General features: G+C 39.1%; 1 protein-coding gene across 6 annotated transcripts in view; it reads left to right on the top strand.

The window, feature by feature from the left end:
- Window positions 1–22,678, top strand: part of PRLR (prolactin receptor) — a 149,333-nt gene that overhangs the window by 54,878 nt on the left and 71,777 nt on the right. Inside the window, exon 1 of one of the 6 annotated variants that reach the window (XM_074931822.1) lies at window positions 9,361–9,513. The exons of the other annotated variants lie outside the window; for them this stretch is intronic. The gene's annotated coding sequence lies outside the window, so the exon portion shown is untranslated. Of the gene's footprint in view, window positions 1–9,360; window positions 9,514–22,678 lie in introns of those variants that run through there. 6 annotated transcript variants of the gene reach the window in all.

Here is a 22,678-nt window from a genome sequence, read left to right as displayed (position 1 = left end):
ATATGAGCCAACAGTGCACTCTTCCTGTGAAATAGGCAACCGTACATTGTGCTCTTTTAGGGGGAGGGTAACTACCATCTGTATTGCTGTGTTCCTCAGTACAAGAGAAATGTCTACAAACTGGAGCAGACCCAGTGCAGTGGATTGGAGCAAATGATGCACAGCAAGAGGCTGAGGGAAGAGGGTTTGTTTAGCCTGAAGAAGAAAAGGTTAACAAAAGATTTAGTTCTATTCAACAGCCTAAAAGGCCAGACTCTTCAAAAGTGTATACTGGGAGAAGGCAGGGTTCAGAAGTTGCAACAAGGGAGATTTGGATTGGACAGAAAGAAAAAATACTCAGAGTGGTTAAACACTGGATTGGTTTAGCTAAAGGGGCTGCTGAAATCTCCAACTTGGCAATTCTCAAAGGTAGCTTTCTCCATTGACTCATGATAAATTAGGGATTTACCCTCTATCATTTCTCTCCTGAGGTCAGAAGGTTGATTTTAAATTTTGTTTGTTAGAGAAGCAGTACCTCAAATGGGTGCTTAAATTGAGCAAAGCATGTTTGGCCTTAGGAGAGTATAGCAATAACCTGATTTGAAGAAATTGCTTTTGCTGTCTTTACACTTTACTTTCCATGCACTACATTTTCTGTAATTTTGTGATGGTAGTTCCTTATACTTTCCTAGTAATACTTCTGTGAGAATTGGCATGAGCAGACAAAATGAGCATTATTTTTTCTATTTGCTTCTAATGGAGAGTGATTCATAAATAGTCTTACAAGGCTTTGTATTTTTAATTATTTTGCCCAGAATTTTTTAAGTATTTATAGAGCTTTTTTCAGACATGTACTTCTATTGAACAAGTCATTTATTGTTATGCACAAAGAGCAAGGCATGTACATTCAATAAAAATTCTTATTTTAGATTAAAGAAAACAATAAAATATAAAAACCAGCTGCTGACCCTGCAGATAGGCAGCCTTATTGGGATATTAAAGCTCAAGTACCAAGAAAACAAACATAATTCATATCCAAGTTCTACTTGTCACAGTGCTTTAAGTGTACATTATATTGTTTATTTGCCATGTGTTTTATTTTTAATTTTGCTTTACATGGATTTTTTTCTGATTGGTGTGTTGTGTCCCACAAATGCCTTGAGCAAATAATGTGAAGTTACTGTTTTTCAAGTGTCCAGAATATCTCTCTTCAGGTTGTACCATTGTAAAGTTCCACGTGTTAATTTCTTCTTTTCAGTCTGTGGTTTCTAAGAGATTCTCAGCCATTTTCACTGCTAGTTTTCTACTGTACAGCTGTCTTTGTCTCTTTGCAGAATTTAGTTCTTCATATTAATATGCAGAAAAAAGTTCAAAATCGAAGATAACCCACTAATAAAACATTCTTCCAGTTTTGAACTGCTACATTAGAACAGCATCAGTTAAAAACATGAATTAGGAATTCTATTTGTTTCTTAACAAACTATCACATACAAAGCTTGATTGATTCTTCAGAAGAGAAGATAGCCATTACCAAGGTGAGAGAAAATTTTCGTAATTATGGACAAGTAGTTTTTCCTTGCAGTTATGCCCATCACTCATAGTGCACAAAGAAGGGGGGGGGAGGGGGGGGAACACAACAGAGAAAAGGATAGCTAAGTAAAGATCAATTATTAGTAATTATGTCAGTATTAAACTGATCAGCTAGAATGCTTTTAATATACTGATGGTGCTTATGTGATTTCTTCTAACTGTAATAAAAAGTATGATTCTGATCAAAAGGTGAATTAGTCCTACCAGGTAACTCTGAATAACAATTAAATTATTTTGATTGAAAATAAATGGGAAATTGGATAGTCTTGATAGGAACTCTTTTCAAATTTCCTATTTGGGATGCAGCTATTTTTTTCACTGGTTTCTGAAAGATCAGGTAGTTGATGATGGTAGAGACCTCTTCCTTCAGGCTTGCTGCATGGCAGAGGTTTGACAGTGTCCACATGTGGGAGGAAAAGATGCACTGTACCTCCTGTTGCTGTAATTTCTTAACTTAAACTCTGCTAAATACTGTTAGAAGAACAGTCATACTGGGTCAGATGAAAAGTCCGTGTGGTTCACGTGACCAATAAATGTTACTTGAGAAAGAGAGTCATCTCAAGAAAATACATATTTATATATATAAAGTAGCACACTAATCATTCAAGCCAAGGTAAAATATGGCAGCTTTCTTGTCAAGATAAATACTTAATAGGCAATGAAATACTGTGCACCTACAACATTTTTCTACACAGTGGTTATTCAGATGTCAAGTAAGGCAGCAGTATGATTCTTAATGGTCATATAACATGATTTTGAATAGCAATGTATTTTTTTGAAGTAAGCATTATTTTCTAGTTCATTTAATACAGTTATTGGAAATAACTCTCAAGGGACATTTTTCTCCTAATATACATACATCTCATAATATGATGCATTATATTATATTATATTATATAGATGATATGACTTGGAAAACTCCTAATATAAAATTGCAGATTTTTCAACTTTGTTGGATAGCACAGCTGTCAAGCCCAGAAGTTATAGCAGAGACCTGAGATTGTTCTGGAACATGAATACATTCAGGCATACTTCAGAAAAGATATTTGAGAAGCTATTCTTATTGCAGTCAGGGTTGAATTTAAATGTCACTCAGGAGGCACTTCTCTTGGCCATAGGGCTTATGGCTGTCAGTAGAATACATGAAGAAGTATATTAAGCCAAGTTCATAACTGAACAGACTACAGAATCAGAAGGAATCTCATCATCATTACATAGTTCTGCATCCTACATATTACATACTTTATTGATTTGACATACCTCTCTTCATCTACTCCAGCAATTTCTGATTGATTTAGGGAGCAAATGATCCAAGACAGAGTGCCAAAACTTGCATTTGAAGAGTCTAAAAACTAATAACATAAGGAGGACTATACATAAAATACACTTCTACAGCTAGCGCTCGTAAGACAATAATGTAAATTAGGATTATTTGTGTTTAGTGTCTTGTAAAAAGCTGTATCTGTCCTACAATAATGAATGGGAATATTTCTTGGAACATTTTAATAGACTGAATGAATCTTAAAGAGATTGTAAATAACTAGGAGACAAGACCTCTGAAAGCCTGCTTTTATTACCACCTCTTTTTCTATTTGTCTTTTCAGACAACATGAGATTCTGTTGGACATACTGTGTTAATTAGATGTAGAGGTTTGTGGAAATACATTCTGGTTTAGAAATGTAAGTAGGCTTTTTGTAACACTAAAATATCCAATAAGAAATGACTCATTGTATGATAGCATAACTTTAGTTATAAATCAAAGAGATGAAAACAGTTAAACTCTGAGAGGGCTGGCTGGTCTGTCACCACTAGTACAGAGAGACCATGTTATTGTCTAAATGCTACTTTGTGTTCATGGCATCATTGTTTATCAGTTGGATCTTATGCTGTTAACCCAGTATTTGTATACGTGTATCTCACATCAAACAAGGTCTTTTGATAAAGAAATATTTTTGTTTATAATTTAAGCAAAAAAAAATTCAGTCAGGATAAACATCATCTTTATTTCATGAATGTTCCCATGAGAAGAAAACATTTATAGGCAATAGATATTTACTGATTTTCCCTTTCTCTGCATGATTAAAATGGAGGGAGAGAGGTACAAGAAATAATTAATTGAAATACAGATAGTGGATGTGATCTCCATTCCTTCCACCATGTTCCAATTCTGGTTTAATAATAACCATAATTAAACTATGTGCCAACTGTGAGAGAATGAGATAGTCAGTGAAGGCATCTATGAAAGCTATGGTTTTATTACAAATCCACAATTAAAAGAGATAGAAACATTTCATAATTCTTTAGGAGGCAGACAAGCAATCAAGCATGGCTTAATGAAATAGGAAGCTGCCACACTGTACAATGATCCCATCCAAGAAAAAAGAATTATGTTATCTGTATCAACAGATAAATTCAGCTGAACATGCCAGCTTTGTGCAGCTGATTATGAATTTACAGGGTTTTTTAGGGCATGTGATACAAGGCTGAATTAGATAATGTTACACTTAATATTCAGTCTATATTAAAAATATATAGAGAAGTATTTTGTATATGTATTGGACATCATGGGACAAGGATGATTCCTGAAGAACAGCAGTCAGTGATGACAGTAATATTCCTTATAGTTATATAAATACCAAAGATGTGCTTATTATTTGAAAACAAAAATAAACATATAGAAACAACTTATGTAAAACTATAAGATCTGGTTAATTCATATGTTCATTAATTCATTTAGGCCTTATAAGATTTTCCATTTTCCTCAACATGGTTAGAGATAGGTCTTCACATTGTACCTCACTTAGTAGGAGTCCAGTTTTCTCTATTATACCAATGCAGATACAGAGTTGCACTGGCTGCAGGCATGAGCAAGGTGATAGATGGAATACTTCATCACTAGTTAAAGGACAACTTTCACACAACATAGAAGTGACCTCACTTCCAGCACAAGTCCTGCCCACCACAGCCACAAGGCAGGTGTACCCCAGAAAAGTGTCAGGTCCCTCAAAACCAGGCAGCCCTCCCTTCCATTGCTCATGTCAGCTGCCACTTTGCCACCATCAGTGACACCCACAGGATCTCAGGGCTCCCGGTGACTGCGTGGCTCCCGAGGCCACAACTGCTTGCCGGTGCGGTCCATGCACGCCGAGGTCACAGTGACTGAGATCCCATTGTGTGACCATCTGCTACATGTTAATACAAAGATCATCAGCATGTCTGATGATGGCAAACAGCAATCTCACAAATCCCAAGAACCGGAGTGCAAGAATAAGGTGTCCTAAGTTCAGGCTGCTGTGGAGGTCTGGGGAATGGTTACAGTGGCACAAGGCCCGAGCTATTAAACCAACTGTGGTTTTGTTTGAGAGGTGCAAAGGATATGTGGAAAAGACTTGCGAATGTAGTGGCTGGAATTATGGTATGTGTTGAGAACAATCTTGAAAATAATCTAGCATCAGTGCTTTTTGTCTGTGACCAAAAATCCAGAAAAAGGAAGGGCTGTATTTTTGATGACACGGAGTGTATGCAAAATGTCTTGGACTTCCTGGTCCGAGTGTACTTCTGGGTAAACAAGAAGGCACAGCTGCCAGCCCATCATAGGCCATTCTCAGATAGCATGGGCTACAGCTCTGTAAAAATGGTAGCCACCATAAGCTGAGGGCATCCTGGCCCTAGGTCCTTGTTTCTGGTGTGAACCCTAGGTACTTCTGGTGTGAACCTGCTGTGTGACAAGGAACAGGGCAGGACTTTGAGGCACATGGGTGATGTCAGAGTTAGTGGTCTTGGTATCTGCCCTGTCTTCTTTTGTATGACAAAAGTCCTGTAAGTACATTTGTCTGTCTGAAGAGACTCAGACCTTGAGGTCATGGTAAGGAAAGCAAGGCAGCAGCAGAAGAAAATATCATTCTCTCTGTAGTTCTATGAATACTTATTCCTATTTTATTTCTTACATTCTTCTTCTACATTTAAAAAGAGGCTTGTCCTATTTGCTTTCCTCTGCCTTTTTTTTTGGGGGGGGGGGGCGGGGAGGGGGAATAGAGAAGGGCAGGGACAAACAGCTACAACCTCTACACAAACAGTTACTCTCTGAAGAAGGCTGGACGTTTTTGGTAGATAAAGGCTGTGGGAAAGGGAAAAACAGATTGCAGTCTCCTCTCATATGCCCTTTCAATCTCACTGCCTGACATGCTCCTTTTACCATTTTTCTTACTTGTAAAGCCCTTTCCAGAAACCTTATTGCTTCCTTTGACTGCTTCCTCCAATTTGCATCTTCTTTCATGAGACCCCACCTGGAGTACTGCATTCAGCAATGGGGCCCCCAATGTAAGAAGGACATGAACTTGTTGGAGCGGGTCCAGAGGAGGCCACCAATGATCAGGGGGCTGGAGTACATTCATTATGAGGGCAGACTGAGAGAGAGTTGGGGTTGTTCAGCCTGGAGAAGAGAAGGCTCTGGGGAGACCTTATGGTGCCCTTCTAGTACTTAAAGGGGCTACGGGAAAGATGGGGAGGGACTCTTTATCAGGGAGTGCAGGGACAGAACGAGGGGTAATGGTTTTAAGCTGACAGAGGGTAGATTTATATTAGATATTAGGAAGAAATCCTTTACTGTGAGGGTGGTGAGACACTGGCACAGGTTTCCCAGAGAAGCCGTGGCTGCCCCCTCCCTGGCAGTGTTCCAGGCCAGGCTGGACGGGGCTTGGAGCAACCTGGGCTAGTGGAAGGTGTCCCTGCCCATGGCAGGGGGGTTGGAACTGGATGATCTTTAAGGTCCCTTCCAACCCAAACCATTCTGTGATTCTGTGATTTCCTGCCTTTCTCCCAATCCTACATACTTCTGTTGCAACATATTTTGCTCTTTTTGAGAGCAGTGAAATTCTGTTCTGCCTAAATTTCAGAAGTCTGATGGAGCTCTGATGCAGAATAACTTCACTGAAGTTGGTGAGGTTATACTGATACAAATGTCATTATATTGAAAATAATGTTAGGCTTTTGCTCTCTTAATTTACTAAACCTTCCTTCTGTTGATATTAAGGACTGCTGTTTGGAATTTAATAGCTTCTTTTAACAGATTCCAAGCCTACAAACTTTTCTAAATAAATCAGACTCTGGAAATGAAGCTACTATTCTTCTAGACCAGCCACAGAGGAATCTTTCCCTGCTGACTATAGGGGCAACTTAAGATCCTGACCTAAACCAGATTTCTAAATTGGATATACCAGTTACATGACAAGGAATTAGTCAAGTTGATAATCCCCTTCAGAGACTGGACAAGTTCTATTCTAGAAGTAGCTATGCTTTTTTTAACCTATTGAAAGTCTGCTCCAATCTTCATATTCTGGATGGATTCTTTTAGTTTACTGCCGGATTTTACTTGTGTTCTGCTTCTACCTGTTGGTTTTGCTCTAGCATAGTTCCTTAGCCTAAACAGCTACTGGACTTTTGCAGTGCTTATTCTCTTTTGTATTTATAGACATATATTACCTTTATAGGGACATGTAGAAGCCTGTTCCATTTTCTGCCTCGACCTTTACTTTGCCACATTAAACCAGTCAAGTTCTATCAGTCACTTTTTAATAGATAAGCTTTAGAGCCTTTACCTCATCTTGGTGACATTTCTTTTCTCCTGTCCTAATTTGAAAGAATCTTTCTTGAACGTGGGTGACCTGTGTTTTGTGCATATGAGATTTTACTACTACCTTACGATATTCTTAATCCAGTGCTCCTCAGATCACAGTTGTCTTTTCTTGGCAGTATTCCACCAGAGGCTGAGTGTGCTTGTGCAGACTTGCCTGACTGGCTTTAATATTGCTAGTCGTGTAGCCACAGGCACACAGTGCTCATTAAAAGCTGAAAAAAATAACTCCAGTTCCTGGGGAAATATTTAAGAACTATCTCACACTGCACTGCCTGCTGCCACAGTTACCAAGGTTGCATTACATCACCTAGCTCTAAAATGGATAGCACAGGTATAAATGTCTATAGTTATCTTTGTTACAGATCTCAATTATAGTTTTTAACATTCATCTCCCATCTTGTCTTTCACTAAATCATTAGTGATTTAGTTTTTGTTTTTTTCCCATCAACCAGATTCCAGGGGTATAAAGTCTGTTTTGGTTGGGGGAAAAATGTACACACAGACATTAACATTATGTGCTTCTCTTATCGAAATTAAGATAGTGATGATGTGGACAGTATTTCTTGATTCACCTTCATTTTGAAAAGCTCTTCCCTAGGCAGGATCTTACCTCTTTCTTCTCCCCCTCCCCATTTTGATCTCCCTGTGCTTAGCAGAGGCAAGCAGATGCAGAAATAAAACAACCAGCCACAGCCTGCTACATCTTTCCTGGCTGGTGAAATACCTGTTAGGTTCTACCTTCTGTTCCTTTTCTCATTTCTCAGAAAACGTGTGTTATATCTTTTCAAGTACACATTCCCTATTTACCAGGAGCAGTTTCATCGCCTTCCACACAGTCACTGGTGGAATTTGCTCAGAGCTGGCTGAATGCTGTGAGCATGTGATCAATTTTAGGGCATAGTTTTACGATACAATCAACTGAGTCTTTACTGCCAGCTATGTGTTCCATTCCTCTTCACCACCAACAGTTTGACCTCAGAGTGAGCCTGTTAAGAAATTTAGAATAGGACGGGGAAAAAAGGAATTGTCTTCCACCAGTTTAGTTCCCTAAACTATCAAAACATGGAATCAAATGGGTAACACTGCACACATGTTGGATGGAAGGAAGCAACACAGGTGGAGGTGCAGAGTGAAACTTCCTCGCAGCAGCAGCTGGCAGTTAGCACAGCCATAACCATACTGAAGAAACACACCTGAAGTTTTATAATCTCTGTGGACAGATCACAAGGTATGTGTTCCTTATGTGAAAATGTTTGCCTGTCTTGCCAAGAAACTGTTCATATGACTACTGGTTGTTTAATGTCCATTTGGTCACAAGATGTGAACAATTCTGACCTTGATTGGAGAGACTTGCCTCTAACAGGAACTTAACATCCACACTACAGAAATCTTTCTTCATTATGAAAAAGAATGTTCTTGATCAATCTTCTTACTTAAAATATTTTTCACTACACATGCATTCATTTTATTTTCTGTGCATTTTACTGGCATGAATACAGAGAAGATAAAAATGTCATTCCATGAAAGCATTAATAGGAATATGTAAAAATGTTTACAGTTAAGTAGATGACAAGTGAATGCTTGAGTATGCCAGTAAAAATCAAAAGTCCTGTTGCATCATCTGAAACTCTTTTCAAATCACATGAAAAAGCTAAGAATTTCCAAAAAAAATTTTTTTTCTTCTGTTTAGTCAGCTTTTTGATGTAAAACCAACACCTCTCATCCTGTTGTAAAAAGATTTTTTTTTCAGTTATTCTAGAATATAAAACATGGACTAATGGTTCACAACTAGTATTATGAATGCAGTTTATGCTGAAAGGGTATTAGTTCTCCCTTTAAAAAAAAATATCTTAGGCAATAAGCATTTAAAAAACTGTAGAGTCTGCAGCTGATGCTTAAAAATATTCTTTTTCTGCTGATGCATTCCTACACTCCAGAGTACACCTCTCACCTTTAAAGCTGTCACACTCCAAACACTGCTTGCACTGAAGAGAATCTCTGTTTTGCCCCGAGCAAGGAACGTAAGTGTTGCAAAACTGACTCCTCCTCTAATGGGGAGAGCATGTACAAGTACACAGAGTTGTATTTCTCCTAGAGCTGCCAGGCTGAGTATTTTGCAGTCAGAGCTGTAAACCTTACAGGCTTTTTCTTTGTTTATCTTTCTACTTTTGGGCCCTTTTTCCCACTTTCTTTCTGGATTTATTTTTAATATATGTGAAATTCTGTCAAATGCTGGATTTTCACGTCCTTGTTCAGGAAGCATTCATGAATTGACATGGGTCAACATACTTTTCATTACCAGGCAAAAGTAAGTACTGCAGTTAAACCTGTTCCTGCTGTGTGTTTACCTGACTATAAAGGGTTCTGTGTTATTGTATAAAGGACAGAATAGACTGTAGTTCTATTAGCAGAAACTAAAAACTTAACCAAAAAAGTAAAATCAGTTCAAGTTAATATGGTATGCTAAATATTGTATGGCTCACATTCTGAAAAAAAAAAATCCATACTTGTTACTTGTCAGTGATCTCTCTTAAAATACTGAAATAAGCTGGACATATAGATGCCATTCCTTCTATATGTTTTTTTAAAATTACATTCAGGATTGCATTTTTTTTTTTAAGCATCTCTAATGCACTTGCTAGTACTAATCTCATGATATTACAGTTTTATATAATTTATGTTCACTATACCTTATTTGTGTCATTCATTAATGAAAATAGGCTGGTGGAGGAAATAAACCTCCTGAAGCTCCCATAACTGCCATCATATCTTCCACTATCTAATGTGCCCTTTCTATTATTTTATTCTTCCTATGTATCTTCTTCTATATTTGCATATACATTCACTAGTTACCAGATCCAGCTGTGTGTTACTGTCTTCAGAATTGTTTGGTATTGGCACAGACTGGCAGTTGAAGGCTGAAGGGAAACAGATCTCAGAGAGAAGAAAAGCTAGTAACTGAGCTGGCGAGGAGAAAATGGTGTGATTGATCCTGAGAGCATTTTTTTAGCCAGTTTTCCCTGCGTTTTATTGAAAAACTCTTCCGTCATCATCTGTAGTATTTTCAGTAATCCAGCAGTCTCCTGGGAATTCATTAATAGTCTGGGAATAAATACAGTTTCCTTTGCTATGAGTTCCCTCTAGAGAGCGCAGCAGCCTGCAAGAGAGTTGTATGGATTCTGTGTCTGTATTACCAGCATCAGCTTTCTGCTGCAGAAATGCTGTGCTGCAGCTAGCAGTCTTTTCTTCTTCTGAGAGCTGGCTTGCTCTTATTGAGCCGAACTAGGCACTCCCTTCCCCAAGGCAGGCAGATGGATTGCCCAGGCAGTGAACAAGTTTAAGCAACAAGTAACGCTTGAATGTCTGCATAATGAATGCAGCCATTTACCATATGCACTTTTCATGGCACCGAGTATCTATAGAAAGTCTGTGGCATGAATGTTCATCGGTCTTCTATGATAAAGTACAGCCTAGTTAAAGTCTGACCACAGGATTAACATAGACCTACATTTGGCAATGGAGCTTGCAGATCTTGAAGGAAAACAAAACCTAGCGAAATGCAGTTAGTATGAAGGCAAGAAGGAGCAAAAATCAATAGGCAATCCTAGCATTTTTTGTGTTAAAATTGAACTGAAAATCTGCTAGAGTAAATTTTCTTATAAAGGATGTGATGTTTTCACAAGGCAACGTTTTTCAGTGGATCAAGATCAGAAGGACAGTTCAGGTCTCAGAATTTTCATCTTTATTTTTGAGAACGGCTTTATATGTTTTTAAGCTATTTACATTGGATTATCATAATTTTTTTTGTTTCCCAGCTAAAGATCCTTTTTTAATATGTTGAGTTTTTGTGGCTCCAGTTGAATTAACACCCATAGCAAATGAAGCTCTGCTATCAGAAACAGGGTACTGGGAACAAAGGTGGCTTTTGAAAGCTCTGGCCTTCATTTAGAGGTTGTGTAAAAGTTTGACTTTTACACATTCCTTACTGCAGTGAAACAAAAGTAGTTCAGCCACTTCCTTCAGCTGCAACTTCTAGTCTCCCAGGCTTGTATTCTTAGACACAGGTTAATTACAAACTCATAAACTATAGAAATACTTTGTTCCTATTACCTCCTGGTTTTGTCTTGTTTGAAGCTAATACTGTGGTGCTTCCAGCCACACAAATTTACAAACTTAAAGTTGTTTTTTATATTTATGTACCTGTATATACATACATATGTATCAACACACTTTTTATCCTTCAGGCAGGATTTTTTTAGGGTTTTGTCCCAGACTCTTGTTATGCAATACCTGCCTTTCAGAGAGGTTGTAGGACTTCACGAGGTAGGATCAAAGGGCAACTCAGCCTGTACTGTAAATTCTCAGCTATACTGATTAATCAGACTAATCTAATGCTCTCATAACTTCACTCACAAAGACTATCACTGGTCTTTTCCAGACTGGTCCCCTACACTTTGGGGGGGGTGGGGTGAGGTGCCTTCATTCCCTGGTTTGGTCTCTATTATTGTATAGCTCCAATTGCTATAGCATTTTCCCTCATCCTGGGTCTGAGTTAGAAATCTCCTATCACATGAGTCTGTACTTACTCCCGCTGTGCGGACAGCTAGGCTTAACTTAGTTTATTTGATGCTGATCTTGCCCCTTTGAAAGAACCAGCTCATGTTATTTTAACATCTTTTATTGGTTGGTCAGCTGAAGCTGTACCTATTCTGCAATCCTCCCTCCATCCCAAGTTATCACTTTGGAGTAATTAAATATTATGAAATCAAGGATTCAGATATTTTGTGTGCTAAATAATGAGAGAAGAAAGGTTTCTCACTTTCTTGCCCTTCGACCTTCCTATCTTTTTTATTGCCTGGCCTTACTGAAGAGGTTATGACCTCCCTCTGAGAGAACAGTAGGTCACAGTTCTGGTAGATACCAGTTGGTAATGGTTCTATTTAACATGACCTTTAACTCTTGTAAAAACTTACTTGCCAAGAAACAGGATAGCCAGTGACTTTAGGAAGGTTTTGTTTAATCTTTATCTCAAAAAAACTATGTAGAAGGTTTCATTTGAAGATTCAAAGGAGTCTGAATCAAAATTCTTAAAGTGAGAAATCAGGAAGAACTGAACCATGAGGAAATTTGAATCCGTTTCTAACTGTATGATTGAGTCTAATTGTAACTACAATGATTCACCTGGAAGATGTATCTGGAGGTTAAATCTGAGAAAGCATATGATAAATTTACTTTTACTTAAAAATACATATCCCTTTCCCCTTCAAATTCAAACATTCAACTCAAACTGTTTTCTTATGGTATACATTAAAGTGACTAGAAAAGGGAGAGGAGAGACAAGTTGAGAGACAAAACCCTCAGTTGTGTCTGTGTAGTATAGTATTCACAATAAAGTATAGTATTCACAAGCACAGCTCACTGCCATGAACAGTTCAAGTTGAGTTCTGTGATAGTTAAAACTGATTGAAAATCCTCTTCAGGACTGCAGATTCATTTTTGCAAACTTTTTCCATATTTCTCTGCAAATTGTGAAATTGTCAGATAAAGATTCATTTAAAAAAATCATTACAAAGATACAAATAAGTCTAAGTCTAAAGCACTTGCTCGTTTCCATAGTCCAGGCTTCTTGTCATATAATGGGCATTGAGATGGACAGAGTATTCCAGAAGTATTTGCACATGTCAGCGTTTCAGAATAGTATTTAGGAACTTCTTGAATATGTACATTCATGTGTCCACATATTGTACCTGTGGAGAATGTGTGAAGTGTCTGTGAAGTGCTCTGGTACTGTTGAATGAACTCCAGAACACACTCTGTGGGGCAGCTTGAACCCAGACTACCCCTTAACACAGGAACCATTATTCCCCTCCTACCTGCAGCATGTACCAGCTGTGGTTCTGCCTGATGACCTTCCTCTATTGCATATGTCCCCATGCCTTGCAGCATCATATGACCAGCCAAGCAGAGGAGTCTGGCTAGACTCCTTTTAGGGTGGATGGATATAATGTACCAAAAAGGAGATAGGGAATTATTTTACACTTCTAAGAGAAATGTAAAATATTTACATTTCTAAGAGAGAGAACTCTTGTAGTTTTTTTTTTTTAATTTTGAAAAGCCAACTCTAGGTTGCTGAATAAAAAATGTGACAGATCTCTGCTGTTCAGGATTGCATTTAGGCGAGTCCCGTTGCCTTTGTATACAAATTAGATTATCATCATGATCTCTCTAGCTTTACACTTAATGATCTCTGAAAAGATCTAATTCAGAACATTTTTTATATCTGATATAATTTGCTTTCCTTGTCTTGAGGAATTTTCTGATCTGGATTTTAACCCCATGGTAACCTGAGGTAACCAGAGTGTTCTAGCATGGCAAATCTCTCAGCACATTCATCGTTCCCTCAGGGTGAAGTCATTCTTTACTAATAGTACTTTTAAATTGTCACATTTCCACGTCTGGTGAACATGTGATACCTAATATTCCTTGTGAACAAGTATGTACTGGTTCATAAAAGCAGTCAATAAACTTGGCACTGATAATTTCTGAAAACTCTCAGACATCTAATTGGAGCAAGAGGGATCATAGAGCAATCATGATATAAAAATGGAAGTTTTCCAATTTAGGATAGAATGATCTGTTTGATGAATAACATGGTTTGGATGCTTCTGTATGGTGTGACGCTTCTTCCTTGGAGGAAAAAAGAGATGGCATTTGGAAAAGCAAAGATGACTTGTAGCCAAATCTACATCTGCTCACATCCAAAAATTTGATTGCTGCTGTTGCCACTTCTTCACCACTAAACATTATCTGGGAAATCATGAGAGTTCAAGAAAGCCAATCCAAAGAGAGTAGGCTTTTCCTATAAAAAATTAATTTTACTTAATCATGATGCAGAGAGAAAATAAAGAACAATACACTTCAGTTATGATAGGGCAATGTCGTGCTATGGTGATATGAAATGTGGATCAATCATTTAAATACAGAATTAAAACAGCAAAAATATCTAAAAGTACAAAAAATAAAAGGTACATACTTTAAGAGTAAAGATTTTTAAAAAAAAACTAATAGAGAAACTACCTATTAAGATGGAAGTTTGAACTACCATGTTCAACTAAACTTCACTACCAGGTTCAGTGACAAGGTCTGGACACCTAAAGGTCAGATCCTCATGTGGCCCCTTTGTTTTAGGTAAGAACATAAAGTGTCCTTGTCTCTATTAAAGTAATTCATTATAATCATACAATTTTGTCTTAATATATGGAAGATTAAAAAATAGCTTGTTAGCTATTTGGCATTCAGGATGTTTCTTCTAATCTCTCCAGAAAAAGCCCAACCTCATGTGTCTTCTCTCATCACTATACCCTAACCTGCTTAGTCTAAGTAATGCCAAATTAACTCAAACTGCCTATAATAATTACTAATATATATTAAAATACTACTCATGTAAATCCTTGCCAATTATTATTATGTACTGTTTCCTAAATTATTTGATATCAAATACCTAGTTTCATTCCTTGTTTGACTGGTAGCAACATAGATCTCTATTGTGATTCAGAAAGATGAGGAGGGGGTGAAGAAAGGCTGCAACCGAGGGAAGATTCATTAATACCAGTTAAAGAAGAACTTTGATACAAGATGGTGCAGTTGCCTTTGCCCCCTTTCCAGCCATATGACTCAGCCTAGAAGTGTATCAGATCCCTTAGGCCCAGAAAGTCCTCCCTTTGTCCTTGAGGTTCACCATTTTGTCATGGTCATGGCCATACCCCATGTGATCTCAGAACCACCTGTAATTGCTGGCAGCTGAAACCCTGCCTTTTTCTTTACCCCAGAAGTATAGCAAAGGCCCTCCTATATACATACATGCACATACATACATATGTGTGTGTAGGTTTTTATAAAGATACGTGTCAGAGTGTAGAGAGTATATAAATTATGTTTATACATAGTTACACTTCCTTATAAATATGTAAGGACTATATTTATAAAGTGTGTGTGTAAGACTGTTAAATAAGAGATAATGAAATTAAGTCAAAATTGAATGTAAATATAAAATTAAATAAAAGTACAGTTGCAGGGTGTGGTAGTGTGTCAGAGAGAGTAGGGGGCTGTGAAAAAAATTTGAATGTGCATTGAGCAAAGGGCTAAGCCTGTGAAGCTAACCAAGAGGCCACCACCCAGCCCAGCTCGTCCAGACCAGTCCTGTGAGTCTAACCAAGAGGGCCCCTTCACCTACCTTCAAACCAACCATACAGATGACAATACAGTATTACTGTGGCAGTCCTTCATCTTTTTCCTGTGCTACAAAATATAGGTAATACTGCTTACTAAAGTAGAAAGCCAGAACAGAAAACTTCACAGGAACATGTGTGTAGGGACACCTACAACCCAAAGGGGTTTCCTAAAAAGACCGTATGCATTCAAGAGAAGTTCAGCTTGGATTTTGGAAAGAAAATTTTGTTGGAGAGTGTGGGAGGCAACTTTAGCCTACATCTCACTGTGCTAACAGCTACTTGTAATACCATGACAGGGTTTGTGCTGCATGTGTTCTCTTACCCTTATGCTGACATAGATTTTGTAGCACATTTTGAAAACGTAATCCTGGCTGATTACATAGAAGATAGAATTGTTCTGTGAACTGGTTTTGTTCCTGATTAGGACCACAGGATTCAAAAAAGGACAACCCTTAAAGAAAGAACAACAGCTTTGAAAGAAAAGAAACAGTGACAATGAGAGACAGGTCACCACCCCAATGAACAATTAATAAATAGTTTCACTGAGCATTGCTTAAATCAATTGTCTGATGTTTGTTTTCCTATGTGCATGTAGTAGCAGCACATCACTAGACAGTGGCATCTGTTAAAAGGTAACTTGTTGGCTTGGAGTACTGTTGATCTGAACAGAAAAGTAGGTGGCTGCATGGCTTGTAAACTAAGACATTTAAAACATAGATAAGGCAGTGAGAAAGCGCTTTAGAAGTAACAGGTATTTGTGGCATATTGCAAACACAATAGCAGTATTAAACTCTTTTAATGGTGATAAAAATATTATTCCACTGTGCCCGGACTGTGTGTCTAAAAGGCAGAGGGGGATCTGAAATAGCTGAGGCTTTTGAAACTGTTTTTGCTGCCTCAGTGATTACATATGAAACAGGGAATGGATATTTTTAAACTAGCTTTCAGCCAAGCTGTTAAAGTAGAATAATTTTCACTACTTTGTTACTAAAAATGAAGTAGAGGCCTCTGTCACAGATTGCTTTAACAGGATGCTAGAAACCAAGATGGGGGGATGTTTTACAGCAATTACCATTTGCTACATATGTTACTGGAGTTTATAACAGAGAGCTATAATTTATAATTCCATAGCTTCCATAGTACTGTCAGAGTCAGACCTATGGATGTGAAACCTCTAAGATCTGCAAGGCTTTGGAAAACCATGTCTGGGAATTGGTGTAAAATTAGAGTAAATATGTCTTCACTCAGAAAGGAAGAGCATGTGAGGACGTCTAGAACAAAAGAAAGATTTGACAATGGTTATGATGTTCACAGACAGAAGTTGAAACTGTGGGAAAAGGTCAGATACCCATATGCAGCTTAATAGACTAGTCACCAAGCTATCAAGGGGATGTTTTATTCCAGTGAACTTTAAGTGAACACTTTTGAGGACAGAATCTGCAAAATCGAAAAGTTTCTAGCAGTATAAATTCAAGGAACGAAGAAACAGCTGTTTGTAAAGTGGAGTTGCTGGCCCTAGAAATTTAACAGCTTGATAAAAGCCTCTCGAGTCCATGATGTTTAGCAGTTGGAGCCAGAGTAGGAGATAAAGGAGGATGGTAAACTGTGGTTTTTTACATCATGATCCCCAGCAATGCTTGCACCAGAATTTGCCCACAAAACACCAGTTTGAACTTTACCAAACAGCCCCTGGCATCTGTCAGACCAGTGGGAGGTGGGGTTTGCAGAAATACAATACCCAGACAGCAGGAATAATATTAATAGTGCTGCTGGGTAAGACATGGCATTATTCTTTGCGGCAAATCCATTATCCATCCATATGCATATTGCTGGAATGTTATTAGTTCCAACAACAGAGCTTTAACTGTTGACCAGCCATAGGCCTGGTCTTCAATCCTGCAGTTATGAACACAAAGCTTAAAACAAATGAAAATTGTTGTACTTTTTGGACAGCTGGGAAGCTATTGAGTTCTTTGGAAGCTTCTACTGGGGTTGCCAGTGACAGTTTCCCTTTTCAACTAACATGCCTGGAAGGTTTATCCCAATCTATCCCTACACAAAACCTTGTTGAGCACCAGCTGGTTGGAGATCTCTTGGTCCCATTATCAAGCTGAATTCTGGCAAGTGGCAATAGCACTGAGATCATTATAGTGACACAGTACAAACTGCATTATGTGTCAGGGAACCAACTTCATATGGATACAGGCAGCACTGAAATAAATACAAATGAAAACAAGCACATCTTATTTCACAGTGGAAGGGAAGTTGTGAAGTTGTATCTTCTACCTTAGAAGGTTGGGATATTTTAAGGAAGCACAGCGTCATGTAGTAAAGGAGTAGCACAAGAATTAAAAGGACTCCTCCTTGTGCATGTATTACTTGAAGAGCCCAGGTGGAGTAGAAGGTATATTCTACAGCCTCTTTCCAAAAGCTGTGTCATTTTTCTACAGGAGTTTGGAAATTATTAAGCCACATGTTAAAAGCATGGCTGAAAACATGGCCAAAGATGCAATCAGATGTGTCTCCCAGGCTGTTGTGGCCAAGATGCAAACATTGGCAAAGCAGGAGGGCTCAGGGGTTTTTTAGACATGTCACAGCCCTAAAGGGACAGTCTTCCTCATACCCTTAAAAGGAAAAGGATGGGTAGTGCCAGGCTGCATTCCACCCACAAGAAGTAAAAGAATAACAAACCTTACTGAACAGTGAAAAAGAAACGAGAAATCAAGAGGAAGAAGGCCCATTCTACCACTAGAACTGGAGATATATTTTAGCAAGACTGATTTTTGTTCACGGCTGCTGAGAATAACCTACCAAACCAAACTGGATTTGTCTGAAGCGGCCCCAGCACAGACAAGCATCAAGAAGAGCTTGTTCATTGAGATGCCATTACTTTCAGCTATAACACACTTTGCTCCCTTGGACTTGAGTGGGAGAGATTGTGTAGGTCTGAACGACCATGCTGGATCTTTGCTGCAAAATTGCTGAAGAGAGGAGAGTGAGTCTGATAATTACTTGGCATCTACTTTCATCCAGCTGGATGTTACATGAGGAGACATCCTCATTCTGAGTTCATAAGGCACAGTCTGCTGTGTAAGGTGTAGTTGACCTGAGGTTGCCTTCAGTTCATCTTCTGTCCTAACAGGAGACATGTTTACTGCTGCAACATTTTCAGGAGAACCATTTGCATTGGAGAGGCCTTTTGGTAAGCATAATCCACTGCCCTTGTCACAATGCACAATATGGTTTTGCTTCAGAAACCGCAACCCAACTATTATGTATCTGATGGATGTAGTCTTTTGGGGAAAATCCATTGGCAACTTAATTTAGTGCCCCTAAGCAAGTTCCTATAAAGTTGAATTTTTGTTCAGGTTTTCCATGTTAGTAGGCAGTGTTGCCCGTATCTTGTAGCACAGCACACAGTCCAAAGACTGCCCAAGTAATGCTGTATGGTTTTTCAGCAGTCTTGTTAACTGGTGGTCCCATAACTGTATTTTATTTTTATTTATTTTTTTTTCTAGTCATACGTAAACATTGTTAATTTCAGTATGTCTTATACGTAAACTTTAGAAAATATAAATTTTTTATATATATATATATATAAAGAAGGGTATGTGTGCATTTATATGTTCCTTTCTGTATAGATTTATAGAGATATTTACATGGCTGTATATCGTATGTATCGAGAATATATGAGGGCCCTTGAGAAGTTTCCAGATGACCAGGAAGGTGGGGTTTCAGCTGCCAAATGGTCATAGGATACACTGAGATCACAGGGTTTGTACCATTAACAAAATTTCAGCTGTGACAAAATGGCAGCCCCTCGCCGGGCAGAGAAAGAACATTCTGTTCTCACTATACTTCTGGGTTGACCAAGGCATAGCCTCACTGGCCAGCCAATCCCAGGAAGTGCTGGTATCGCACGGGTTATGGCTCTGTCAGAATGGTGGCTTCACATGGGCACAGTGATGTTGTCTGGGGAGGCCTGACTTAGCTGGAGGTGCATAAACCAGTCACATGCCTAGAAGGTGATGGGGCTTCTGGGCAGAGAGGTCAGGTGGCCACAAGGGCTGGACTTGCAGTGGGAGAGGGCATGCTGTGGTCTTACCCTGTCCTGTCTTACCTTGTGTGAAATGGTCCTGACCCTTCCAGAATCTAAAAGAGGACAGGGGGAGACAAAATGTTTTCTTTAGACAACAGAATACCCAGTCAGCAGTTTCTGTAGTCTGTTCACGACTAGTACCTCTGTACTTTTGTTGTGTCAATATTTGTAACTGTTCAATCTGCTTAGTCACAAGAAGGAAAAAATTTGTAATGAAGATAAATTTAACAGATGTGATTTAAGGGCAGAAGACTGAAGAATAGCTTTTTATGATCATTTGCAAATTTCTCTTAATCATCCATTCTTAGGTAATTAAAACCAAGACACCTGTACCCTCTCTGTGTTGATCACTTGAGTATAAACTGCTGTAGACACTGAAATGAATATATGAGACACACGGAGATAAGTAACAGCAACACAGGTTCTCACCGAAAAGAAACAATCTTCTCAAAGCACTCTGGTTTCTTTCTAAAGAAGGCCAACAAGGATGGAAGAGCAGCAGTGATGTCATACATCAGCAATATGGTCAGGCTTTCAATAGAGTTTCATGAAATTTTTGTCAATTAGCTAGAAACACGTAATCTGGATGAAACTACTGTGATAGGATCACAGGTCCTTGGAAAACCATTTGCAAGTGGTTATTGGTAGGTCACTGTCAGAGTGAAAGGACAGATTGAAACCAGCTGCACAAGGCTAAATCCTTGGTGTGGCAACTAATCTGTATTTCATTAGTGATGGAGGATAACATTATACCAAGTGTATATACCACACAACAGCAAAAAGAGAGGGAGTACCAGTTTACTGGAGAAGAGGAAGAGAAAACAATTATTTTGATAGGTTGCTGTTTTGTTTCTGCTTTTAAAAAAAATACTCAGTAGAAACGTGGATAATTGCACAGAGAAGAGCGGTAGTAAGTATTCAAGAAGGTCTTTCGTACACATAAGTGTTGTAATAGTACACAACAGGAACAGGAGTCAGCGGTGTCATCCTGCTGTACAAAAAGTAAATACCATGCCAGGATTTATAAATAGCAGTCTGTTTTGAGGTGTGCAAAGTGATTCTTTTATTCCCTTCAGTTTTTCAAGGCCTCAACTGAAATACTTTGCTATCCTGAGGCACAGTGCTTCACGAAAAATAGGCAGAGTCTGCAGGAGAGTAACAGGATTTAGAGGTCTGAAGAATGTGGCATATGAAGATGAATCAACACTGATAAATCTAAATAAGAGAAGACAAGGGTGATATATTTGAAGTGTTAAAAGTAGTGTTTCTTAGCTCTGCAGAGAAACAGGAGTTGTCTGTTTTTTGTTGCTGTTAGACCACAAAAGAAGTACTGGGATTAAGTTGCAGCAAGGAAGGTGCAGATCAGATACTAAGAACATTTTAATAATAAAGATAATAAAGCAGTAGCCTATGTTGCCTAAGGAGACTTTGAAATTCCCATAATTGGAATTTTTTTTAAGAGCAGATTAAGTAAATCTCAGGAATGAAATTGGCATTGTTAATGCCTCCTTGGGGCACTTAGATGGTCTAGATGACCTCCCGAGATCTGTTCTAGTCTGCAATTGATTGAGAAACTTTTATGCGTGAAATTATTAGGTTTCACATTCTTTGAAACAGGAACCATGTCTTTTGTATTTGTACAGCACACAGCAAAGCAGTCCAAGGCTAGAGACTGTAGTCATTATAGAAACTGTATGTACTAATGATATCTAATCAGCATGTTGGGTTGGAACATAACTGTAAGACTGTGAGTCACAGTGCTATCAGTGACTGTGGTGGGTTGACCTTGGCTGGCTGCCGGGTGCTCACCAAGCCACTCTATGACTCCCCCTCCTCAGCTGGACAGGGGAGAGAAAATACAATGAAAGGCTCATGGGTCGAGATCAGTACTGGGAGATCACTTGGCAATTACTGTCACAGGCAAAACAAATTTAGCATGGAGAAATTGATTTAATTTATTGCCTATTATCACCAGAGGAGGATAATGAGAAATAAGAACAGATCGAAAATCACCCTTTCCCCATCACTCCCTTCTCAGGCTCACCTTCACTCCTTATTTCTCCCCGAGCAGTTCAGGGGGATGGGGAGCAGGAGTTGTGGTCAGTTCATCACACATTGTCTCTTCTGCGCTTTCCTCCTTACAATCTTCCCCTGCTGCAGCATGGCGTCCTACCCACAGGAGACAGTCCTCCATGAACTTCTCCAACGTGGGTCCTTCCCACAGGCTGCAGCTCTTCACAAACTGCCCCAGCGTGGGTCCCTTCCATGGGGTGGAGTCCTTCAGGAACAGACTGCTCCAGGGCGGGTCCCCCACGGGGTCATAAGTCTTGCCAGCAAACCTGCTCCAGCGTGGGCTCCTCTCTCCAACAGGTCGTGCCAGGAGCCCACTCCAGCATGGGCTTCCCATGGGGTCACAGCCTTCCTCAGGCACATCCCCCTGCTCTGGTGTGGGGTTTTCCCTGTGTTGCAGGTGGAGATCTGGTCCACTATGGACCTCCCTGGGCGCAGGGCACAGCTGCCTCACCATGGGCTGCCCCACGGGCTGCAGAGTAACCTCCGCTCCGATGCCTGGAGCACCTCCTGCCCCTCCTTCTCTGGAAGGAAGGGATAGTACGAAAGGACTGTGTCGGGCAGTACAGCATTGTTGAAGGCTGTTCTTTGAGGGAGAAATGTACCTGGATTGTGCCCAAAGAAACAGGGACAAGGCATTCCAGGGTGCCTCACATTCAAGTCTGCATATAGATAAAGTAAGGCATCATCAGAACAAGATGGGATTACTAATAAGAAGATGGAGACAACTGTTTCACCGAAGTTGGATATTTGGGAAAATGTGTTTTATTTAACAGGACAAACTTGTAATGATCTTTGTTTTCCTTCTCCTTCAAAGCTGAATCTATCAAAGAACAATGAAATCTCTGTTTCAAGCTGCAGCCCTGCCAAAGAATCTCACCTCTCTATATCTGTTAACATCTGTTCATCTTGTGTCAGAACTCAGGTTTGAGTCCATTCCCCAATATCCCCAAATCCAACCATGAATGCTCCAGCATGAAAGTCTTGAAACACGCTCATTTGCAATATGCAAACTGGCAGGTCATTATGCAGCAAAAAACACCATTCACCATCACTGGTGAGCAGATCCTGGA

This window comes from Athene noctua, chromosome Z, assembly GCF_965140245.1.
Source record: "Athene noctua chromosome Z, bAthNoc1.hap1.1, whole genome shotgun sequence".
NCBI lineage: Eukaryota > Metazoa > Chordata > Aves > Strigiformes > Strigidae > Athene > Athene noctua.
This window is presented reverse-complemented; position numbering and strand designations above follow the sequence as displayed.